The 25,082-nt window shown below is 41.1% G+C and overlaps 1 protein-coding gene across 4 annotated transcripts in view; it reads right to left on the reverse strand.

The window, feature by feature from the left end:
• The window catches only part of tafa5l (TAFA chemokine like family member 5, like), a 201,153-nt gene that overhangs the window by 34,414 nt on the left and 141,657 nt on the right, over positions 1-25,082 (reverse strand). Inside the window, exons 4-5 of one of the 4 annotated variants that reach the window (XR_534029.3) lie at positions 15,155-15,380; positions 14,918-15,044 (exon numbers count right to left, since the gene is read on the reverse strand). The exons of 1 other annotated variant lie outside the window; for it this stretch is intronic. The gene's annotated coding sequence lies outside the window, so the exon portion shown is untranslated. Of the gene's footprint in view, positions 1-14,917; positions 15,045-15,154; positions 15,381-25,082 lie in introns of those variants that run through there. 2 more of the 4 variants (XR_001776782.2, XR_001776781.2) reach the window with 2 other exon arrangements.

A 25,082-nucleotide genomic window follows, 5' to 3' on the forward strand; every position in this document is an offset into this window, starting at 1 on the left:
TAGCCTATCTTTCCCTAATGCTGACACTGAGAACTAAAAAAGAGAAACTTTGAGAGAGATGGACTGAGTTTGGCATTTTGAACCCCAGAACTGGCCTGATGATGAAGAAGGTGTTGCAGCAGCAGGAGGTTCCCAGTACAGGAAGAGTACTGACTTAGAGCAGCAGGTCTCGGGCCTCAGGGTGACTTCCTCATGCGTGTAGCGGTCCTCAGCTTCTTGTCTTGCAGCTCTGTAGCTCCCTTCTCCTCGTCTCACGATCTTCCTGGTCCCACGGAAGGAACACACCAGTTCTTCCTCTTTGCCTTTGTTCTTTGCCTTTGTCTTTATCTTTGTCTTTATCTTCATCTTTGCCTTGGTCTTTGTCTTTGGGGTGTGAACCCAGCTGTTGAGAGAAGTGCGATTTGAAGCCACATGTTGCGGGGCTGATGGGTTGGTCCCCATGTGTAGAACAGTCTCCGGCTCTGTGGCCCCGGCTCTTCTTCAGCTGCAGAGTTCTTTGTCCATCTCCATCTTGGCTCGAAGCTGCATGAAGGATCCAACCAAAGATTCCTCTTGTGCACCCACCTTATAAAGGGTTTATCCACCTTTTGGTGCGTTTACATTGGCTAGCTTTGTTGCTGTGCCTGTCTCATTGGCTGACTGCTTGGACAGATGATCTCATATCCATCACCCTGGAGACCTCATGACCTAATGTCTGTTCTAATGTCCCCAAGTTGCTCAACAGTCCTCCTACCTCTGTTTCCTGCCCAAACTTTTCTTAGGCAAGTTGAAGTTTAGCAATAAGGCCTTAGTCACCTCCGCTCTCCTATCAGTTCCTCTTCTCCCCCGACCTTTCACCTACCATCTACCTTCAACACAACATCAGTGACCTTTAATTACAGTTACAACATTTTACACCTTTTCAGGTTCAATGTCAAAATCACATTTATAACCTTTTTGATTTAACATTCATTTATAATGTTATAATAACCATAACTTATTAGTTACTCTTATTACAATCATAATGTGAGTTATTACAGATACTTCTGAAAAGAAACCAAGAATACCCATTATTCTAATTATCTGATATCATGTTACAGTTTCTTGTTTTACCTTTAAGTACTTCCACAAGTGTAAGAGTAAGTGTAAATATTCTTATAATCAAACCAACATCAACCACTGGTTAAACCAATATTAATTATTGCCATAATTATAAGTCATTATTTTAAGTATTTTACTGTGGGTTTTATCCAATCTCTCAAAAGGTTTAGATTTTATTCTTTAAAAACCTTTAATGCTTTAAAATAAGGAATGGTCTGAATTATTTTTAGCCTGATGCAAGATAGAAACTTCCCCTATTCTTCAGGAAACCAGCTCTTCCTGTTTCATGACTCTCTTTCTGCCTGACTTAGATTTTTTATGATTAAATAGAAAAAAGTAGAATTAAAGCAAAGTTTGCAGGACACAATAACAACACACACAACCAGATTCATTTTATTACCGTCTGACTCTACTGTTGGGTCTTGATGTCACCTGTGTAATTAATTCTAAGGTAATTTTATTTATTATTACTATTAAACTAAAATCTCCAGCATGGGGAAGTGGGATGAGCTCGACTTTTCTCGACAATATTCACTCATCACCTGCTGCGCCGCCTAATCGTCATGTGTTTCACATCATGTGTTGATTTTTTCACTGTTCAACGTCAGATTCTCTGTTTTTATGCCATAATTCACATCTAGTTCGTCGCTCCGTTTTATGTCCCGCTTCTCCTGAGTTTTGCTCAATGTGCGCGTCTTTTTTTTTTTAAGCCCTTAAGGTGCAGGGCGGTCGGGAAGCTTATCAATTGGGAAAAGGCAGATTGACATAAACCTTTTAAAACAATGGAAACAATTTCTGCATTCTGATTATTGAAATTTAAAAGTGCCGTGTTGTTCTATTACCCCGTTTCATACCGGACCACTTACAGCACCGTGTTAACGCTATAAAATGAACGCTCTCTATCGTGGTATCACCCATGGAGAGATTTCTTGATTTCTTTATTTAAATGGGTTCATTTTTCAGAGGGATACTCAGTGAGGGCATCGTGTGATTTTAGCTACCAGTAGCAGGAGAACGGAGCTGCGCTAAGAAGCTAACAGAAGCTAACAAACAGTGAATAGAAGAAGAACTGCTATCGATACAGTTGCAGTCAAGCATGCTTTAATGTTACACAATACAGTTTTACCAAGTTGCTCAAAGTCTAATCTGGCATTGTTGTGCATTTAAGGTGTAAAGTTTACCTTCGACCAAACGCCCCCCAAAGGCATCCCAGCGCCCCCCTTTTGTAAAAATGTCCGCCAGCGCCCCCTGCCATCCTCTGAACGCCCCCTGGGGGGCGGTACCGCCCACGTTGAGAACCGCTATGTTAGAAGATGTCATTGACAGACTGAATGTGGATTTCCATCCAACAAAATTGAAACTCAGTACTATAACTGCTGTACTGAGTTTCGACACAATTATTTCCAGCAAGAGTGTTTATGGTCTACAAGTTCAAGGTCTTAACTCAGAGAGTTACATTCAACTACACCAAGCTTACAGCATCCCAGTAGACAAGTCTTATGTCCCAACAAAAGAAACTGCATTGATGTGGCCTCATCTCAGAAGTTTGGCAGATAAGTTACCACCTACTCAAGACTGTGATGTAGGGCTTCTCATTGGATATGACTGTCCAGCTGCCCTAGCTCCACTAGAAGTCATAACAGGTGACAAAACCCAACCCTTTGCACAAAGATCAGAACTAGGATGGAGTATAATAGGCTCATCAAACCCCCACCTAGACAGACAATGAAGTCAAAGCTTTGTGCATCGGCTCACAGTAAAGGAGCTAGCAATCCCATCGACGACTGACTTTTTAAAGGTCTTAGAATCGGATTTTATGGAGAGAAGCTATGAAGATAAATATGTATCTCAAGATGATGTTAATTTTATACAGTTTCTCAGCAACAACATCACACAGAAAGATGACGGGCATTACAAAATGCCTCTCCCTTTCAAAGGCAGCAGTCTGCCTAACCTAACAAACAACAAAAGACTAGCCCAAGTTCGCCTGCAGTGTCTTAAGAGGAAATTTAAGGCCAACAAACAATACTACAAGCAATACAAAACATTCATGGAAGAAACCATAAATAAGGGTGATGCAAAGCCTGGCCCTTCAACATCTGAGGGAGAAGCAGAGTGGTACCTTCCACATCATGGCATCTACCATCCCAGGAAGCCAGATAAGGTGAGAGTTCCATGGTGTTTCGCTTAATGACACACTGCTTACTGGGCCTGATTTAATCAATCCTTTGTTAGGAGTGCTATGTCGCTTCAGGAAAGAGACCATAGCAATAATTTGTGACATAGAAAGAATGTTTTACCAATTTTCTGTCACTCCTGAATCCAGAAATTATCTTAAATTCCTCTGGTGGAAAGGAGGAGATTTGGAGAAAGAACCACAGGAGTACAGGATGGCAGTTCATCTCTTTGGAGCTGCTTCATCTCCAGGATGTGCCAATTTTGGGCTAAAGCATCTAGCACAACAGTACAAGACTAACTATCCTCAAGCAGCCACATCTAATGAGAAAATCTTTTATGTGGATGATGGCTTAGTTAGTGTCCCATCAGTAGAGGAAGCCAAGAAACTGATCATTGAGTCACAACAGTTGTGTAAAAAGGGAGGCTTATGGCTTCACAAATTCAACTCAAACAAATAATCTGCTCTCGCCTGCTTGGGTCCTTCAGAAGTAGCAACAGCCATCAAACCCCATGGTTTGGATCCAGCCTCCTCGGATCTTGCACTTGGCATTCAATGGTTGATAAAAAATGACACCTTAATTTTTAACATCGGCTTCAGGGATCAACCTTCTACCCATCGCAGCTGCTTGTCAATAATTGCTTTCCTTTATGATCCTCTCTGCTTCATTGCTCCATTCACCCTTAGTGGAAAACTTATTCTTCAAGAGCTTTGTCACAGAGGCATAAGGTGGGACAATCCTCTCCCAGAAGATTGAAAGAGATCTCAATTCCGAGATGTTATCATCCTGCTGACTTCCACAATGTTGTCCGCGTAGAGCTGCACCATTTTTCAGATGCCAGTTGTGTAGGATATGGTGCATGTTCTGACCTGAGGTACATAAATGACAAGGGTGAAGTCCACTGCAGTCTTGTGATAGCAAAGGCAAGAGTTGCTCCTTCAAAGATCACAAGTATCCCAAGATTAGAATTTGCAGCAGCAGTGGTTTCTACAAAAGTCAGTGTTATGCTAAGATGTGAACTTGATATGAAGATTGATCAAGCATTTTTCTGGACTGACTCACAAGTTGTACTAGGGTACATTAATAATGATGCTCGCAGGTTCCACATATTTGTTGCCAACCGTGTTCAACTGATTAGAGATAACAGTAATCCTAATCATTATGTTGAAACCTCAGAAAATCCAGCCGATTATGCATCCAGAGGTCTATGTGCTTCAGATATTCATTCAACAAACTGGTTGCAAGGACCAAGGTTTCTTTGGGAGTATGAGTTACACTTAACACTCCAACAGAATTGCTTGTCGGTGATCCTGAAGTAAAGACAATTCAGGTACTTGTAACTGAAGTCAAAAGCAGTAATGACATCCTCGAACACCTGAATCGGTTTTCCTGTTGGACAACACTTCTCAAGGTGATTGCAGGAATCAAGAGACTAGGCTCAAAGCAACAACATAGCGAACATATGACTGTTGAAGAAGTACAAAGAGCAGCTGAAACTGTGATTAAGATTGTTCAACAACAAACCTTCCCAAATGAGATAAAGATACTAGAAGGTGAAAAGAACCTTCCAAACACCAGCACCCTTTTTAGACTTGATCCCATCAGGTCTGAAGAGCTTCTCCACGTGGGTGGGAGATTGAAGCAGTCATCTCTCTGTTTTAAAGTCAAACACCCAGTAATACTACCAAATAACAGTCATATTACTGACCTTATTGCATCACACTTCCATGCTAAGACATGCCATCAGGGTCGAGGCCAGACACAAATGGAGATCAGGATCAATGGATTCTGGATCATTGGTGGGAGCAAGTTGGTAGCCAAGCTGATACGTGATTGTGTGTTTTGCATAAAACTTAGGCGGTCAACGGAAAAGCAGAGAATGGCTGACCTTCCTAAAGAACGTGTTGAATCCTCTGCACCCTTCACATTTAGTGGCATGGACTGTTTTGGCCCTTTCATTGTGAAGAAAGCCTGCAAAGAGTACAAAAGATATGGCCTAATTTTCACATGTCTCTACTCTAGAGCTGTCCATATCGAAATGCTCGAAGATTTGTCATCTGACTCATTCATAAATGCATAAATACACTGAGATGCTTTATTAGCATTAGAGGAGCTGTACGACAACTGTACTGTGATTAAGGCACTAATTTTGTTGGTACCAGGAACTAGTTCACACAAGCACTGAAACAATGTGACACTAAGTTACTAGAAGTTTTCTTGGCGGATAAACAGTGTGAATTTGTTTTCAATTCCCCCTCTGCCAGTCATGCAGGTGGTGTATGGGAAAGGCAAATCAGAACCATCAGAAATGTATTGAATGCTACCTTCGCACAGTGCTCAGACCGACTTGATGATGCATCCCTCAGGACATTATTATCTGAAGCCATGGCTATTGTCAATAGCTGCCCATTAACAGTGAATGGAATCAATGATCTGCAAGCATTGGAGCCCATAACACCAAACCATGTCATTATGATGAAATCTAAGGTTGCTCTCCCTCCCTGGGGTGTTTGTCAAAGAGGACCTATATATGCCACAAAGAGGTGGAGGAGAGTGCAGTATCTCATTGAACAATTCTGGAGTCGCTGGAAAAAGGAATATTTGATTAACATTTCCATGAGACAGAAATGGCACTCAGCTCAACGCAATTTCAAGAAGGAGGACATTGTCATTATCAAAGACGATAACCTTCCAAGAAATCAGTGGCAACTAGGACGAGTGGTTGACACTGTTCAAGGCAGTGATGGATTGGTCCATTGAGCCAAAGTTCAAGTCGGTGAACGACAGTCAAATTCTTCTTCTAAACCTTCAATTATTGAGAGGCCAATTCAGAATTTAGTTCTTCTTTTGAAAAATTGATGGTATTGAATTATTTCATGGTAATTTTATGGAAACATATTTAGTCTAAATTATTTAGTAGAGTTAAAAAATCCTGTTCAATTCATTTACTCTTTATGTATTACTTTGTTCATTCATTGTAACAGGATTTGGTGGGAGTGTAAATAACTGCTTAATTGGAAAATTCTCCTTGTTCATTGGTCCAACAGTGACTCCTAGTGGTTAATTTATGCATTCATTTTAAAGAACGGTAGATTTTTTTCTTTGTTAATTCTGTGGTTACCTAGCAACACCTTGCGAGATGAGACAACGTTAGATTATAAAGAAACCCGGAGAAAATCTTTAAAATAGCGCCCTCGGAAAGCAGAATGAGGTATAAATATATGTAATTGTGATTTGTAATAAGAAATGTTATAGCTTTATTTAAGAAAGAGTAGAATGTCGTGGTTTATAAACGAAACTGTATATTGATGAGTTAAAGGACATAACGTATTCTTTTTTGTGTATAACTGAATATTGATATGTTGGTTTTATACAACGGTTCTGTATTCTTTTGTTTTATACTACAGTTTTCACGGTGTCAATGGAAAGAAAGGTTGAGATTAAATTGCACCTGTTTGAAACTCCCTGCGTCTGGCTGTTCAGTCCGAGAGGCCGCTACAGTGGGAAAACACCATTTCAAATAAAAGACAAGCTGGGCCAATTGTTTAGCAAAAGCACTCCAAGGTTCAGTTGGACATTTTATTGCTTTTCTATTTATTCCTACTCGGATGCAGCATTTTGTCATTTGCTTTCTAACAATAGTAACGGCAAGCGAGCCATTGATCTGTTCTCACTCCTACGGCACTCGAGAATCTGCAGCTAATCAACAGCTCAGTGCCAAGTAGATGCAGAAAGGCAGTCGAGTCGATGGCAGACCTGGGAGTGCTGTTGCCGTTCCTTTGAGGTATGATCTCATTAAGAATGTGTTTGCGGTCAGAAGGGCTGTCAGCACCAACAAATCATGTTTTATTTTTTTTATTTTTTCCTTTTCTTCCTGCGGTGAATTTCTGCTTCCCCTTTGATCCTGAAGAAGAGCCTGTAAAGACGAACAGTGTCAGAGATAGAAAAAAAGGACAACCGCTGTCTTCTTCCCCAAACTCGGTCTCTTTATTACAAATTATTGAAATCATGAAATTATTAACACTTCCTAGAACAATCACATTCCTGTGTCCCTCTGCTGCTATCAAAACAACCACGCAGCCTTCACTTAAGTAAAAAGTATCAACTCCCACCAATCAATCCACAGCGCAGAGATGTACATTTAAAAAAAACATTTCTCAAATAAGAGGATTAATTATGTTAAATAATGCAAGATAGAGATGTTATAATGAACGAAACATTAAACTCTAATGTGTTTTGACTAACTACTGACCGACTGAATAACTACAGTTTAATTGATTACATAGAAAGGGAGAAAAAGTAACATCTATAATAATAATAACAATAATAATAATTCACTTTTAACAGATAAAACAACACAATGTATGTCAAGGTACCTATGTTTGTTCGGGGAATGGAACGGAGCTAAAAGATATATGTAGCGATCTTCAGAACGGCTGTTAGTTGACCGTTGTAGCCAAAATGTAGCTAACAAATCCTTTTTTTTTATCTTTATTTTTTTCAATGTTTCAGCACATCTATCAAATTACAAATCCTATCCAAATATACATTGTTACTCCACATTTTTACCGGGGGGGCAGCCCTCACCAGTTTCTCATTACTAACCTGTAAAGACGAACAGCGTCAGAGATAGAAAAAAATGACAACCGCTGTCTTCTTCCCCAAACTCGGTCTGAAGAGCAGGGGGCGGGGCCCCTCACTTCCGGTCTCCTGGTTAGACGTTGCCCGAACCTTGGTTACTTTTTTTCTATTTAACAGGGTAATTTGGTCTGGAGTGATAATTAAATTTTCCCACTTTATGGTGTATCACACACTCCCCAACAAACAAAGGTGGCCCCTGACACTTAGTCCCCAAAATAACTTGACTGAACATAAGTTTTTTCCAAAACATTACAAAACAAAAATATGTAGTGTTGTGTGTTGCAGGTCGCTCCAGGTGAGTATGCAGTGTATGACGTATGTGTGCTTCAGGTATGTAACAATCTTTCCCAGATGTTCTATCTACATCTGGGAAACCCGTTGGATACATAACAGGTAGGTAAGGGTAAGGGCTAATGGGTGGTGGTTGGATAGGATGGAAGAAAGGGGAGGAGAAACACTGGTACATACACTGGATTGGTTGGGTTCCAACTGCATTCACAATGGGGCGCGGCTGGTACACTGGTTGACCCAGAGTCGGGTAAGTGAACATATGTCTTGGCTGTCTTTCTCTTGTAGACCGTCTCAGGGGGACTGGGTGTTCCGCATCAGGTGCTGGAGTATTGTCCTCTTGAGGGGCAGAATGTATGTCCTCCAGGAATGTGGACTGAAGCTCCTCAACATATTGTCCATTTCCACTGCTTGACCCCCGCCTTCCACTTCTGACACACTCTCCTTCCTGTCCAGGTTCGGTTGGGATTGCTTCCATCAAACTGGTTTCATTCTCTTCAGCTATCTCTTGGAAAGCATCGGTAGTATTTTGATCAGGTGAGTGAAAGTTTGGTGTGGGTCTCTCCACAGGTATTCGAAGCCAGTAACAAGGTTTTTCCCCATCCTTCTCTTCGTCAGAGTCATCTGTGTTTGAGTGCAGTACAGCATGTCTGGGCTGAAGGTCGTTTGAACTCTTTTTGGCTTTCCTTTGTGACTCTGCTGTTCTTGTGGTCGGTTCTGGACTGGCTCTATAGGTAAGTCGTTTACCTGTAACAGTAGGTTTCGGTGTAGAGTGCGAACTGGCCGACCTCCTCGCTCAGGGCTGACTTTATAGACAGGGTTGTCACCCACCTGCTCTCTGACGATGAAGATCTGCTGCTCCCAGTGGTTTCTCAGCTTTCCAGGGCCCCCACGTTCACCGAGATTGCGCACCAGTACTCTGTCCCCAGGCTGAAGGACGACACCTCTGCTCTTCTTGTCATAGTATGTCTTTCCCTTTATGCTGGATTGTTGGCTGTTTGCATTGGCTATCTGATATGCCTCAGTCATTTTTCGAGTCCACCTCTCGGCATATCCATTTGGCTCTTTGAGTTCGGCCTCCTGGTCTGTTATGAGACCAAAGAGGATGTCAACAGGGAGGCGAGGATGTCGACCATACAACAGATAGTAGGGGGAGAACCCTGTGGCCTCATGCTTTGTACAGTTGTAGGCATGGAGCACATGAGGTAGGTGATCCTTCCAGTTCTCTTTCTCCCCCAGAGTCCGGAGCATCTGCAGTAAGGTACGGTTTAGTCATTCGGCCGGGTTGCCCTGGGGATGATATGGGGAGGTTCTTGAATGGGCCACACAGCTAATCGTCTGAGATTTTTAAAGAGGTCATTTTGGAACTCCCGACCCTGGTCATGATGGAGTTTGGCCGGGTACCCAAATCTCGGGATGAAATCATTGAAAAGTCGGTCGGCTGCTGTCTTACCTGCCTTGTTCTTGGTGGGATAGGCTTGGGCAAACCTGGTAAAGTGGTCAATAACAACCAGGATGTACTCGTACCCACCCCCGCTGGCTTCCAAGTGAAGGAAATCGATGCAAAGCAGCTCAAGGGGTGAAGTCGATGTAATACTTCCCATTGGGGCTCTTTCATTTGTAACTGGTTTCTTCTGTTTGATGCAAGAGCATTTCCTGGTGATGTAGTCCTCTATATCACTTTTCATGAAAGGTCAGTAGAATCGCTCCCTTGCCAAGATCAGCACTTTTTCAACGCCGACATGTCTCAGGTTGTTGTGGAGGTGAGTCAGAACTGTTTGTTTATACGTGGCGGGCAGAACCAGTTGCTGTCGACTCGCAGTCTTTCTGTAGAGCAGATCATCCTCCAGGTATAATTTGCCCCACTCTCGCAGCAGCCTCCTCGTGTGTCCATCAACTTTATTTCTTTCTTCCTCTGTTAGTGGTTTGTCTTGTTGTTTCAACTCCACAACTTTCCCAATAGCGGGGTCTTTTTCTTTGTTCCCTCACCAGCTCATCGTGACTGACTGTCTGCAGACCCTCGAACTGGGGTTGGCTAGGATGTGACAAGTTGAGGGCTGCCACCCAGGCCACATCTCTCTGTTGAGCTCTCCGACTTGTTTTGTTGTTGAGGAGCCGGTAGTCGACACAAAGTCGTAAGGACCCATCTTTCTTCCTGACACATATGACAGGGGCTGCGTATGGTGACTGAGATTTCACAATCCAACCTTTAACCAGAAGTTCCTGGATGTACTCCTTCACTTCTTTGTAGAGTGGCTTTGGAATGGATGCGTAGGCTCTTTGGACTGGGATATCATCCTTAGTCCTAATTTCCATCTGCAGAGAAGGAATGCATCCAATGTCATCACCATCACGGGAGAAGGCTCCACACTCCTCACAGAGCACTTCCTTTACCACCTGTTGTTCTTCGAGGCTTAGGTGACCGATCTCGACAGGAGGGAGCCAGGAGTCAGTTGGAGAGCTCCTGGAGGATGCAACTCCATTGACCCTAACTGCAGCCATTTCTTTTTTGTGGGACCCTGGAGTGTTGGTCTCCAGGACCTTTATGACATGTTGGATGGTTCCCAGGGGAGTTCTTTTGGGTAGGATGACCTCATGTTTTGAGTGATTGGAGATGGGCACTTTAACATATGGTCGCCTGGCCTCATTGACTTTTAAGAGGCCCTCCTCCACACCCAAGTGTCTTAAAGCAGTGATCCCCTCTGCAGGCTCATATAGGACAAAAGGGTCAAAGATGTTAAAATTTGGGGGTACCCTGCACCACACATGAGCTGTTCTGCCAGGGGGAATAATAGTGTGGTCTCTACCCACCCTTATTGTGACTGGATCATCATATGCCCTGGGAGGCACCTGGATGAAACTCACAATGGCCTCCACCTGCTCCTCCTCTATCCCAAATGCATCACGGAGGAAACTGACCACTGTGGTAATCACCTCACCCGAGGACTCCTTTCTTTTAATGATCTCCTCCAGTACATTGGCTCCAAGAAGGGGCTGGGGCAGGGACAGCTGACTGACAAGAAAAGGAGCCTGTATGGTCAGGTTGGGGTCATCGTTTCCTGCTAAGTTGACAGTGAGCTCTACCCATCCACTGTACAGCACTGAATGGCCTGTAACTGCATAGACACTGAGTTCCTCCTCTAATAGCTCAGAAAGGGGTCTCACTGTACAATTTGAGATGTGAGTGGCAGCCCATTCTTGGTCGATTATACTCACTTGTGACCCTGAATCAAATAGGGCTGTAATTGGGTAGCCACCAAGTAGGCATTTCAGCAGGCTTTTCTTTCCAACCAGGGGTGCTTTACAGGCGACTGTTCTCTGGCTGAGAGGTGTATGAGGTTCCTGACGTTGTCTTCGTTGGAGGCGTCTTGCTATTTGACTTGAAGCTTGATCTACTGCTCAGGACTGGAATTGCTCACCGGTCTCTGGGTGTCCCTCATCAGAGACCGAGTCCCGTTTCCCTGCGGCTTGACTCGCTTCAAACACCCAATCGCCCTGTGCCCTGCTTCTCCACATGTAAAGCAATGGTTACACTCCTGTGAGTTCTGCTCAGTACACACAGGGCAACGAGCCATCCTGCCCCTCATCTGAGCTGTGGGTTGTCTCAACAGAGGTTGTGGCCGCCTGCTTGAGGATGGTTGGTAGGGAGGGTGTGGTTGCATATGGGCTTACCTAGTTAGAGGCAGGGACACTTGTGGGTTAGCTGTATGCAGGTCCATCAATGAAGCCACCATCTGAGTCAAGGCTTCAACTTGAGCACTGAGCTGTCCTATTGTCTGGAGATTCTTACTGTCTGCTGCTGCGTCTTGTGACTCCTGTTTCAACTTTGGTACTGTGTGCTTGTGTTGTCTTTTGTCTAGGGAGTTGGCCCAGTCTGCGTTGGTGCTCATTCTCATCACTCATGATTTTCATGACTTGGCTGAGGATTTCCTCATCTGTAACTTGACTGTTTGCAATCAGGGGCCTCAGTCTCTGTCGGAGGTCTGCATGTTTCGTTCCTAAACCCTGGTATATAGTATGGAGAAAGACTTTTTGGATGGTCTTGGGGTCATATGTGATGTCTGTACTGGTGTGTCGAGTTTGAAAAAGGAGTTTCTGTTTTAGCAAAATCATGCGGTACAGGAACTGTTGAGGTGGTTCTTGGTCTGATTGCCTGGCACACATCAATTCCTGGAACATCTCAGTTGATGCTTTCTCACCAAGGTGGGACCTGAGGAAGCCTTTGAGCTCGGATACAGTGATTGAGTCTTTGTTTACGAGCATGTCTTTAAAGGCTCCTGGTTTTATGATCCTCAACACCCCCCTGACCACTTCTGCCTCTGTGAAACCCTCTTTTACTCCCTCATCGATTTGTTTACTGATGTTGTTGTAGCTTAAGTCAGAGTTCTGATCTCCAACCTGACCACCATGTACTTTGAAATCTTTGCGCTGCAGATAGGAGAGGTCCTTCAGACATACAGGTTGATCCGGGGTCATTTGTGGTCTGTTATATAACTCTGACTCAACTTGGTGGAGAGAAACTGAAATTGGTGGGGTCACACTAGATTCATACTGTCGGAGTTTCTCACCCAGTTCTTCATACAGCTGTCTCAGTCCTTCTACCAACCCCATTTCTGTGTTGGGTTGGGTAATGGAGTCAGGCTGGGACTGTATGACTACTGTTAAAGTGAGCATGGGGTTGTGATGTGGAGTGTTTGATTGTTACAGACTGAGTGTGACTAGGTTTAATACGTGCACAAACATCATCTAAAACACTCGCTCCAAAATTATCAGTAGCCTCAGCATTCATTAGCTTATATATCAAATCATTCAAATCCAGCAACCAACCCATACCTTTGTCTTCCCGCTCGAGTAAGGCATCAGACTGCAAAAAGGAGATGACAAAGTCCATGCAGCTTTCTTCATTGTTTGGGTCCAGTTCACCTCCATGCTGGCTAATAGTAGCAATGTCTTTTGCCACCTGATAAACGTTGTCGCTTGGGAGTTTGAAAAGTTGTTTCTTGATGTTCCATATTAACTCTGCGAACCTCTGCCATGGTGTCTGGTTCTCCTACAGCTTGGTCCTCCAGTTCAGTCCTCTGATAAATTACACGTTGCCCTCCAAATTGATGAGTTGACTTCTCTGACGATAGCGTACGTTGTCCTCTGGATCAACAACTTGGCTCAGATTCAACTAGAGTACGTTGTCCTCTGGATCAGCAACGTGGCTCAGCTGCAGCTAGAGTGCGTTGTCTTCTGAATCGGCAATGTGGCTCCTTGGTGATCAGCATATGTTGACCTCAGGATCAGCAGTGCAGTTCCAGTGGAGGATCGCGGTTCCTTCCCACACTGATCTTCCACTCTGGACACCCACGGGTTGACTCCTGGTCTTCAGCGGTGTACTGCCACCTTGGTCACGTGGTTCTGGTATCTCTGGATCTACTCCCAATATTTTTGATGAGGAGAGATCCCAGACGAGCCCCCACAGTTTGTTACACATCTCAGCATATGATGGACAGTTGTAACAAATGATGTTTTATTTTTATTTATTTATTTTTTTTCCTTTTCTTCCTCCGGTGAATTTCTGCTTTCCCTTTGATCCTGAAGGAGAGCCTGTAAAGACGAACAGTGTCAGAGATAGAAAAAAAGGACAACCGCTGTCTTCTTCCCCAAACTCGGTCTCTTTATTACAAATTATTGAAATCGTGAAATTATTAACACTTCCTAGAACAATCACATTCCTGTGTCCCTCTGCTGCTATCAAAACAACCACGCAGCCTTCACTTAAGTAAAAAGTATCAACTCCCACCAATCAATCCACAGCGCAGAGATGTACATTTAAAAAAAACATTTCTCAAATAAGAGGATTAATTATGTTAAATAATGCAAGATAGAGATGTTATAATGAACGAAACATTAAACTCTAATGTGTTTTGACTAACTACTGACCGACTGAATAACTACAGTTTAATTGATTACATAGAAAGGGAGAAAAAGTAACATCTATAATAATAATAATAATAATAATAATAATAATAATAATAATTCACTTTTAACAGATAAAACAACACAATGTATGTCAAGGTACCTATGTTTGTTCGGGGAATGGAACGGAGCTAAAAGATACATGTAGCGATCTTCAGAACGGCCGTTAGTTGACCGTTGTAGCCAAAATGTAGCTAACAAATCCTTTTTTTTATCTTTATTTTTTTCAATGTTTCAGCACATCTATCAAATTACAAATCCTATCCAAATATACATTGTTACTCCACATTTTTACCGGGGGGGCAGCCCTCACCAGTTTCTCATTACTAACCTGTAAAGACGAACAGCGTCAGAGATAGAAAAAAAGGACAACCGCTGTCTTCTTCCCCAAACTCGGTCTGAAGAGCAGGGGGCCCCCGCCCTCACTTCCGGTCTCCTGGTGAGACGTTGCCCGAACCTTGGTTACTTTTTTCTATTTAACTGGGTAATTTGATCTGGAGTGATAATTAAATTTTCCCACTTTATGGTGCATCATTTAGCAAAAGCACTCCAAGGTTCAGTTGGACATTTTATTGCTTTTCTATTTATTCCTACTCGGACGCAGCATTTTGTCATTTGCTTTCTGACAATAATAACAGCAAGCGAGCCATTGATCTGTTCTCACTCCCACGGCACTCGAGAATCTGCAGCTAATCAACAGCTCAGTGCCAAGTAGATGCAGAAAGGCAGTCGAGTCGATAGCAGACCTGGGAGTGCTGTTGCCGTTCCTTTGAGGTATGATCTCATTAAGAATGTGTTTGCGGTCAGAAGGGCTGTCAGCACCACGGTGACCATGGCGTCTCGCATCTTGGCTGATGGGTTGTTGTGGACACTGGGGCTTTTATGACTGAGGTGCTACAAAGAATTACATAACACTACATCCCCCTGTCTCACTTCTTTTTACAAGAATCTGTTTCATAACTACACTCGGATTTGTATGATGTTGACATCGTGCAGAAGAATACCTGCACGGTGAAGATTCACTGCTTCCTGGAAGAATCCAGACCTCTTCTGTCACATGCCATCCTTTCAGAGCAGCCCAGAGTGTTCAGCTCACTGTGATGCCTTCGTGTTTACAGCAACACTGGCAGGACTACACAGACGTTCCATCCACTTTTGCTTCGGCTGATGGTGAAACAAAGAGGGCATTGCTGGAGGAGAGCTACCAGAACCACAGGAAGACAAAGGAAACTGCAAAAAAAGAAAAAAAAATGGATGCAAGCTTCTTTGACCTGGTGGGTCACTCGGTTTGTGTATTTCAGTGTGGAAGCTCTAGATTTTGCAGTTTCCTCTTTTGTTGGGGGAAAAAAAGCCCAACTACACAACTGCGCTACTTCCCTTCAGGCGACGCACAAGCTCACAGTGTAGCATTTGTTGTGTGGGTGTATTTTTATTTATTTTTTCCTAAGACAACGTCAATTCTGAATGGAAATTAAATGTACCAAAAATAGTCTGAAAATGATCAAATCAAGCTTTCAGACACTAACATTCCATAACTAAAGTCAGTGGACCAGAGTTTATTCTGATATGAATAGTTTCAGATTGTGGTTGTCACAATCTAAAACAGAAAATAAGAGCTTGTATCAGAGCTCTCACCAGTCAAAGCAACACCACTACCCTTGGATTTGCCAAAAAAGAAGGAAAACACATTTTCTCATCCTAAAATGTGTTGATCCTCTCATATGTCCAATCAACAATCAAGTTGATCCTCTATTGTTGTGTGTAGTGACAAAAGCAACACTGCTTTTGTCACTTCTGTAACCCACAAGAAAGGTTATTTTAAATACCTGTAATAGTAGATGGCAAGTTAAGTTAATTTACTTTACTAATGCCAACACTACAAAAGTATAAAGGAAGTTGGGCCTGATCAGGAGATTCTAAATTTGGGGGAGCCTAGGTGTGAGCAATAGAGGAGAGCACACAATGTATATAAAAAAAAGCAGAATTTAATATAAACAACATTTGTGGATCCACATTGCACAAATAAACAAAAATTGCGCGCTTTAAAAAAAAAAAATTAATAAAAGAAATAACCCAGTCTTTTTGATGTCTGTCAAATGTTCTTTCCAAGTTTGTTTAGTCTTTCCAATGTGTTTGTGAAATATTTTTTGAATGTTTCATAGCTGGTGACCAGTTGGGTCACCATCTACCAGTTCACTCGGTCCTCTGGGCTGGGGCTTGCCATCCAAGTTCTTGTAAGGGTGATCTTGATGTCTCTGGGCACAATGCTTCAAAAGTGCACCATAAGAAAAAAAAACGATGCTTCAATGCTACACAACTACCAGGGATTTTTTCCCGGACGTCAGCTGTTAGAACATAAGTTTTTGGAGATCAATTTCCAGGATTCTTCAAAGAATTTAACGCAATCTTCTAGGCAATTTACGGGACAACCGTCAGCGCTCAGCTCTCAAGGGAGTTAAGACGCAATCTGAGATAAATCTCAGCGCTGTAGTTAAAGGGGTGGGACAATCAACCTGATTAGCTAATGTGAAATCAGTTATTGATTATTGGTTGTTTGAACTGTCACTAAAAGCAATCACTAAAGGGATATTTCACAGGTTTAAAAGATTTTTAGCACTTTTTTATCAATATTTATGAACATATTTACAAACATTCTTTTTTTAAACTTTATTACTTTTTAATCTCGTTGTAGGATAAGATATTAAATCGACATCTATTCATTTTACTTGTGTTTTTAATACCGGGTTACACTTCCACTTCCTGCTGTCAAGTGCGTGAAATCCTAACATAACATTATTTCCCAGCCCTCCTGAGCTGCACTATCCACCTCAGAGAATATTATATGTGGACCTTTCATTGGCTCATGAATGAAGACAAATTGCTGGGTTGTTTCCGAAAACGGGTGGGAGGGATCTGATGTGGGGGGCTGGGGGGGGAAGGAATTGCGGGCCCCTGGAGAGTAATTCATACTAATGGCTAGCTGGCAGTGGAGTGCATGGTGCATATACAAACTCCATTAATAGTTTAGGCTGAAGTGACCTGGCAGGGCCACCATAAACTGCACAAACGAGAAAAGGTGGCTGACAAGGAGGAGGATATTTAGCAGGAGTTTCAGGTGTCGGTTTTGTGTGTAATATAATTCTGTATGATGAAGGTGCAGCACTAAATCTCTTTATCAAAAGGATTACAATTATAGCCTATCAATTCTAAAAAAAACAATTCTTGGCCTTTAGACTGAACTGAACGTTACATAACCTTGAACTAAAGCCGTCCTATTGTCTTCATCACCCACTTTGTATTTTTTGAAAGCTGTGGGAGTTCATATTTAACATTAGATAAGTAGCATTGGGTGTTAATGTTTCCCATTGTATGCAGTACAGTGAAGCAAAACCTACAGTCATTCTAAAACATCAACTACTGTTCAGGGCTCCAGTGCAGCCTGGCCATCCTTCCTATGCTCGATTCTCATCTTTCTTCACTGATCCACCTGGGATTTCTCCCATTTAAATTGATTCCTCCAATAGAGTTTCAATCGGGCCAATTAGTGAACAAAAGGAAAAGTCGAAAATTACGTCAATTTTCTGCGCTGTTTTAAAACTGTAGTCTGTAGTTTGGCAACGGCAGTGGACAAAGTGAAGGAAACTGTTCTGGCCTTGTTAGTCACGCTCCAAATATTGAATTAACAGCTTCCTCATTCAGGTCAGCTCTTCTATCTTCACAGTGAAGAATGGTTGTTTTCATTACATTACATATGCAGGGCTTAAAGTAAAAGAAATATCCTGAGCCTGAAACTTATAGTGATGATAGAAATTAACTATAGCGTTGCTATTGCCACAGTTAAATAAAAAGTGTCTGTGAATAGTGCAAGCAATTGCTTCTAACAATACAATTAACAAGCTAAACACTCAAATTTAAATAAGACTTCAGTACATTTCAACTCAAAACAAAATGTAAAATGTCTGTGCCCTAAAGGTTTGCCTTACAGGCAAAAATCCCTCAACATTAAATAAGAGTCCTTTCAGTCAATGTTTTTGCAAGTAATTTAGAACATGCAACATTACCAACTAAATCAGTGTTTCTCAACCTTTTTTGGGCCAGCGCCCCAGTAGGCTTTATCCAGGTGTCTCACCGTCCCCACCAAAGAATTTGTAGGCTACATTGCACTGTCTATTATTTTATTATTAATATAACTATCACTATTTTAGATGTTTTGATTTTTATGCTTGTTTCTGTATTTATCATCAAGATAATTTCCCAGAGAACAAAAAAGCCATGAGAATAGAAATTATTTTCACAGGCGTCTACGAAAAATTTAATGAACATTCAACTTAAAATCTGTAGGCCTAACAGCAGCCAATCAGAGTGGAAAAAATATTCTTGTTCTTTGCCATTTTCTAGTTGTTAAATCTTCCACAAAATGACCAGATAAAAGATGTACAACATGTTAGTTTAAACTTTGAACTATTTGCAAAACGACTGAGCTCTACAACATTAAAACATGGATAGAACTGTAACTACATTAATCATAGCTCTTCTTCTCTTCAGTGTTTCTGTCGGTTTCTGGTGGTTCAGCTCTGTGCTGCCTTAAGGAGAATGGGACATCAGAGTATCATCCATAAAATTTCACCCAGATGTCATTTACTGTGCAAACCAGAGCTTTCAGTAGAAAAACAAAAGTTCCAGGTCCTTTTAATGCTATACAAATATGAGACAGAAACATGAATTGTATCTTTATATAGATCTGACTATTGATTTATAGATTAATAGTTTTACTGGACAGAAATTACAAAGTACAAATCTGGTTCTTAATCAAATCCTAATGAGTCAAATTTAAAGTGTCATGGAGTCATCAGCCTCATGACATTAACACTGACATGAAAAATAATATTGAAGAAATAAATATATCAAATCTAATTAAAAACATAAATAAGTGATCAGTTCTTTACTGTTATGGTCTGTAAGATATATTTATTCTTAGTACTAGAGATGGTCTCAACAAACCCATGGCACTTCAACAATATTATTTTACCTTTTAGCTGGAAATAGTGTCTGTTTATTCTTGCCATACAGTCTCTGTATTAATTATTGCTCGAAAGGTCTTGCCATACCAGTTTATTCCTCTGTATTTACTTTAGTTTCTTAGTTTATACTTGCATTTTGTTCTTCAATCATTTCCATTTAGTTTCCTTTGATTAGTATTATCCTCTCTTGGTTTATTGCTATGTCCACTTTAGTGTCTTTCCTGTTGCTAGATTTATTTTATTGTTTATTGACCATCAGTAATCTTCACTCATGACCTGCTGCTCCGCCTAATCATCATATGTTTCACATCATGTGTTGATTTTTTATTGTTCAGCGTCGGATTCTCTGTTTTTATGTCATAATTCACATCTAGTTCGTCGCTCCGTTTTATGTCCCGCTTCTCCTGTTTCAGAGTTTTGCGCAATGTGCGCTCGTTTTTTTTTTTTTAGCCCCCTAAGGTAGCGGTTCTCAACGTGGGCGGTACCGCCCCCCAGGAGGCGTTCAGAGGACGGCAGGGAGACGCTGGCTGACATTTTTACAAAAGGGGGGTGCTGGGATGTCTTTGGGGAGCGTTTGGTCGAAAGTAAACTTTACACCTTAAATGCACAACAATACCAGTTTAGACTTTGAGCAACTTGGTAAAACTGTATTGTGTAACATTAAACCATGCTTTGCTGCAACTGTATCGGTGGCAGCTCTTCTTCTATTCAGTGTTTGTTAGCTTCTGTTACCTTCTTGGCGCAGCTCCTTTCTCCTGCTACTGGTAGCTAAAATCACGATACCCTCACTGTGTATCTCTCTGAAAAATGAACCCATTTAAGTATAAAGAAATCAAGAAATCCCTCCATGGGTGATACCACGATAGAGAGCATTCATTTTATAGCGTTAACACCGGTGCTGTAAATGGTCTGGTATGAAACGGGGGTGATAGAACAACACAGCACTTTTAAATTTCAATAATCAAAATGCAGAAATTGTTTCCGTTGTTTTAAAAGGTTTATGTCAGTCTGCCTTTTCCCCATCGATACGCTTCCCGACCGCCCTGCACCATACGCGGTAAAAAAAAAAAAAAAAGACGCGCACATTGCGCAAAACTCTGAAACAGGAGAAGTTGGACATAAAACGGAGAGACAAACTAGATATGAATCATGGCATAAAAACAGAGAATCCGACACTGAGCAGTGAAAAATCAGCACATGATATGAAACGCATGATGATTAGACGGAGCAGCAGGTGATGAGTTAAAATTGCTGGTGGTGAGCATCAATAATTGATAAAATAAATGTAGCAACAGGAAAGAAACTAAAGTGGACATAACAATAAACCAAGAGAGGATAATACTAATTGAATGAAACTAAATAGAAATGAATGAAGAACAAAATGCAAGAATAAACCAAGAAACTAAAGTAACTACAGAGGAATAGCATTTTGCAATAAGTTTATTGCCATAGCAATAAACTGGTATGGCAGGACCTTTCGAGCAATAATTAATACAGAGACTGTATGGCAAGAATAAACAGACACTATTTCCAGATTAAAAACTAAAATATTATTGTTGAAATGTCATGGGTTTGTTGAGACCATATGTAGTACTGAGAATAAATATATCTTACAGACCATAACAGTAAATAACTCATCACTTATCAATGTTTTTAATTAGATTTGATATATTTCTTCAATATTATTTTTCATGTCAATGTTAATGTCATGAGGCTGATGACTCCATGACACTTTCAATTTGACTCATTAGGATTTGAATAAGAACTAGATTTGTTCTTTGACATTTCTGTCCAGTAAAACTATTAATCTATAATCAATAGATAGGTCTATATAAAGATATAATCCATGTTTCTGTATCATATTTGTATGGCATTAAAAGGATCTGGAACTTTTGTTTTCCTACTGAAAGTTCTGGTTTGCACAATAAATGCCATGTGGGTGAAGTTTTATGGATGATACTCTGATGTCCTATTCTCCTGAAGGCAGCACAGAGCTGCACCACCAGAAACAAACACTGAAGAGAAGAAGAGTTATGATTAATGTAGTTACAGTTCTATCCATGTTTTAATGTTGCAGCTCAGTTGTTTTGCAAATAGTTCAAAGTTTAAAATGGCATGTTGTTCATCTTTTATCTGGTCATTTTGTGGAATATTTAACAACTAGAAAATGGCACAAAATAAGATTTTTTTCCACTCTGATTGGCTGCTGTTAGGCCTACCAATTTTAACTTGAATGTTCATTGCATTTTTCGTAGATGCCTGTATTATTTTTATATAATTCTATTATATGTATTATTTTTGATGATAAATACAGAACAACCATAAAAATCAAAACATCTACAATAGTGATAGTAATATTAATGATAAAATAATGGTCAGTGCAAAGAAGCCTGCAAATTCTTTTGTGGGGGGCGGTGAGGGACCTGGATAAAGGCAAGGGGGGCGCTGGCCCAAAAAAGGTTGAGAAACACTGCCCTAAGGTTTAGGGCGGTCAGGAAACATATGGATGGGGAAAAGGCAGACTGACATAAACCTTTTAAAACAACAGAAACAATTTCGGTATTTTGATTATTGAAATTTAAAAGTGTTGTGGTACCGTTGTTCTATCACACCCATTTCATACCAGACCACTTACAGCACCGGTGTTAACTCTATAAAATGAACGCTCTCTATCGAGGTGTCACCCATGGAGGGATTTCTTTACTTAAGCGGGTTCATTTTTCAGAGGGATACAAAGTGAGGGTATCGTGATTTTAGCAATTACATGTTTATAAGAGCAATTTTCTGTTGTCCTTTCATGGAAGCGGGCAGCATCCAGACGGAAATAAAACACTTTTTAATATAAGTTGCTGCTTTGACATGATCACAGAACTGCCAAAACATATGTACAAAAATCCTCAATAAATCATAAATAATTAGAAAATCAGACACCAGACAAAGTGAATCTCAGCAACGTCATCAGCCGGTGTAACGCTGACCTGATGCGGTGAAGCTACCAGTAGCGGGAGCGGAGCTGCGCCAAGAAGCTACAAACACTGAATAGAAGGAGAGCTGCCATCGATACAGTTGCAGCCAAGCATGATTTAATGTTACAAAATACAGTTTTAGCAAGTTGCTCAAAGTCTAAACTGGTATTGTTGTGATTGTAAGGTGTAAACTTTACCTTCGACCAAACGCCCCCCAAAAGAATACCAGCACCCCCTTTTGGAAAAATTTCCGCCAACTTTCTTTCCCCTCTCCTCTTGTTTTTAATTCCTTTCTCAAGTAAACGTGTTTCTTTACCGGGTGAGACAAACTCCATCTTCTTTCATATAGCATTTGATTTAATTGCCGAACCGAACGCACGCGCTTCTTTTCTACAAACCGTTTTACAGTCATTGGTCAAGAACACGGGAGCTAGAATTCTGATTGGCAGACATCTTTGTCTATTTATCTACAGTTTGGTTGAGGCGGACCGTTTGGTCAAAAGCCGGAAATCCGGCCCCCGGCCGGAGCTCTTTAAGCCCTGCATATGTCACGGACAAACATTAGCGGTTGGATTAGCTTTAAAACCACGCCTCCAGGGAGTAATTGTTTCTCAATAACTGAGGGTCCAGATGAAGTCTCTGGACGAAGTGAAGCATAGAACAAAGAGCTGGTTTCTAACAGACTTGTTCCAATATGTAAGTGAACAGGTGCCTCATAAACAAAAGAGTGCGCAGTTTTCACACTAAAACTTGGCGTAGGGACAAATTTAGAAAAGTGTGGCGCACATAAAAATCTGGATGTATAAAGCTGTGCACAGGCACATGGGTGCGCACCTTTCTTTTTTTTTATCCCAATTTGCGGGAAATACAGCGCAGCTGCTGGTCCGCCCTGTCGCCACCCATAAATACATATGTAAATTAGTATAAATACCTGATACTCCCGCCGAGTTTCCGCCTTCCAGAGCCATGAGCCATAAACATGAGGTGGTTCAATCATGTTTATTCACATGATATTCAGGAGTTGATACTTTACCACATAGCCATAGTTTTCAATGACAAATGGATTGCACCTCCCCATATTTGGTGTTTCTAAACCAAGACACTTAAAATGTCAGTATAGTTTCAACAATATGTTTTCATAAAGATTCTTTATGACTTAATGTCTGTTCTGTGTCAACAGCTGCTGGAGGCGAGGGAGAGCGTCCTGGCAGCAGAGGAGATTTCCTTTTGGGAAGGTGTCACCATTGACCTCATGTCTGATGAAGAGGATGGCGTCTTCGAGGGTGTATCTGGCTGGATTGTGAGACCACAGCCCACAGACCGCAGCCAGGAGCTCGGCAACCTCTGCTCCAAACTACAAGAGAAACTTGAAGCTAACCCTAAATACAGCATGTTGCGTCATAAGCGTTTGTATGTTGGATCATGCTCAGAAAGAAAGCCGCCGCCACACGGCCAGAAGTAGACAAGCATTTTGTGCTGTAATCTTTTTTTTTTTTTTTAACTGAAGTTTTTTTTTATTTATAGATGTTATTTTATGTGTGGTTTCTTTATTTGTAGATGTGTTTTTTATATATGTGTGGTTTCTTGTAGATGTGTTTTATTTTATATATGTGTGGTTTCTTTATTTGTAGGTGTCTTTTATATATATGTGTGGTTTCTTGTAGATGTTTTATTATATATATGTGTGGTTTCTTTATTTGTAGATGTGTGTTATATGCATGTATGTACATATTTCTTTTTCAACTAAAATTTAAAATATAAACTTATGCCTTGTGCTTGGTGTACTTTTATTTCTGGATTTTTTTTTAAATAATTTATTAGGGAGGGGCTTAACCAGGCCTGTAATTATAAAGGTCTAGTGTGTCCAATAGGGAGATATCTACCAACCAATCACATGTAAGTAATAAATTGTGACGTCATTGTTTTTTAATCCAATGACTGACAATTCACGTGGGTCTCCTGTTGCTATTCACATGTTAAGTAGAGTCGTTAACCTGTTAGCACCCTCCTCACCCCCACTTCCCCCTCACCTCCGCACCCCTCCTCCCCCCCTTGTAGGATTCCGCATTCGACAGCATTCGACTGCGCCCGGCGAAACTGCGCTGCCCCGCCAACTGTCGATTGCTGTCGATGTCTGTCGCTGACTAGCTGCATTTGCGTCAGAATACAGGGTCAAAAATCCCACTTTTCGTCCAGTGTGACCGATTTCTGGACTTACTGTTAATTTGGTGAAAATTAATCTCTAATATTAATACAGCTAATAATTAAAAACCATGAGCACACTTGTCACCATAATTATCTGCCTAAATGGGGACCGCATGGCCAAAAACAAACAGCAATGGGTCATGTAGCAATAGTTCATGGGTGTTTTAAAATGCTACTTTTCTCACTGTGCTTCATTATCAATGCTAGCTATTACATGAAGGGAAACAACAACTCATCTATTAGGATTTATGTGACTTATAAATCTTCATCCTTTCATTTTTGTCTTCTAAAAAATCCTAATTGTTTGCTGCTCCTTGATAAGACAAGAAGCAATGTCTTAAAGCCACAGTAAGGGGAAGCTAAATGACATTGCAATCTATTTACCATCTCGTGGTATTATTTAAAATTGCTAATAATATTACACAACTTCTGGCATGGAGGTGGTGCAGATAACTTATAAATAGATGTCAAAGTAATTGGCATTCATCACTGCTGAAACCAGATATTTTTTTATTCTCTATAAAAATATTCTCTGACATATTAGATGAAACTTCCCCATTTTCTTAAGGACAAGTTTGATAACCAAAGTTATTTCCATCCATTCATCCATTCTCTACACCTGATTCATTCAGTGGCAAGTATTTATCTCAACCCAAAAACAAAAGGAAAAAACCTGGTAAAGATGCTGGCTGAAGCTGGTAAGACAATGTAAGAATCAGGTGCCAATATGGGTTGAAAAG

Source organism: Poecilia reticulata, chromosome 7, assembly GCF_904066995.2.
Source record: "Poecilia reticulata chromosome 7, P_reticulata-male-v2, whole genome shotgun sequence".
NCBI lineage: Eukaryota > Metazoa > Chordata > Actinopteri > Cyprinodontiformes > Poeciliidae > Poecilia > Poecilia reticulata.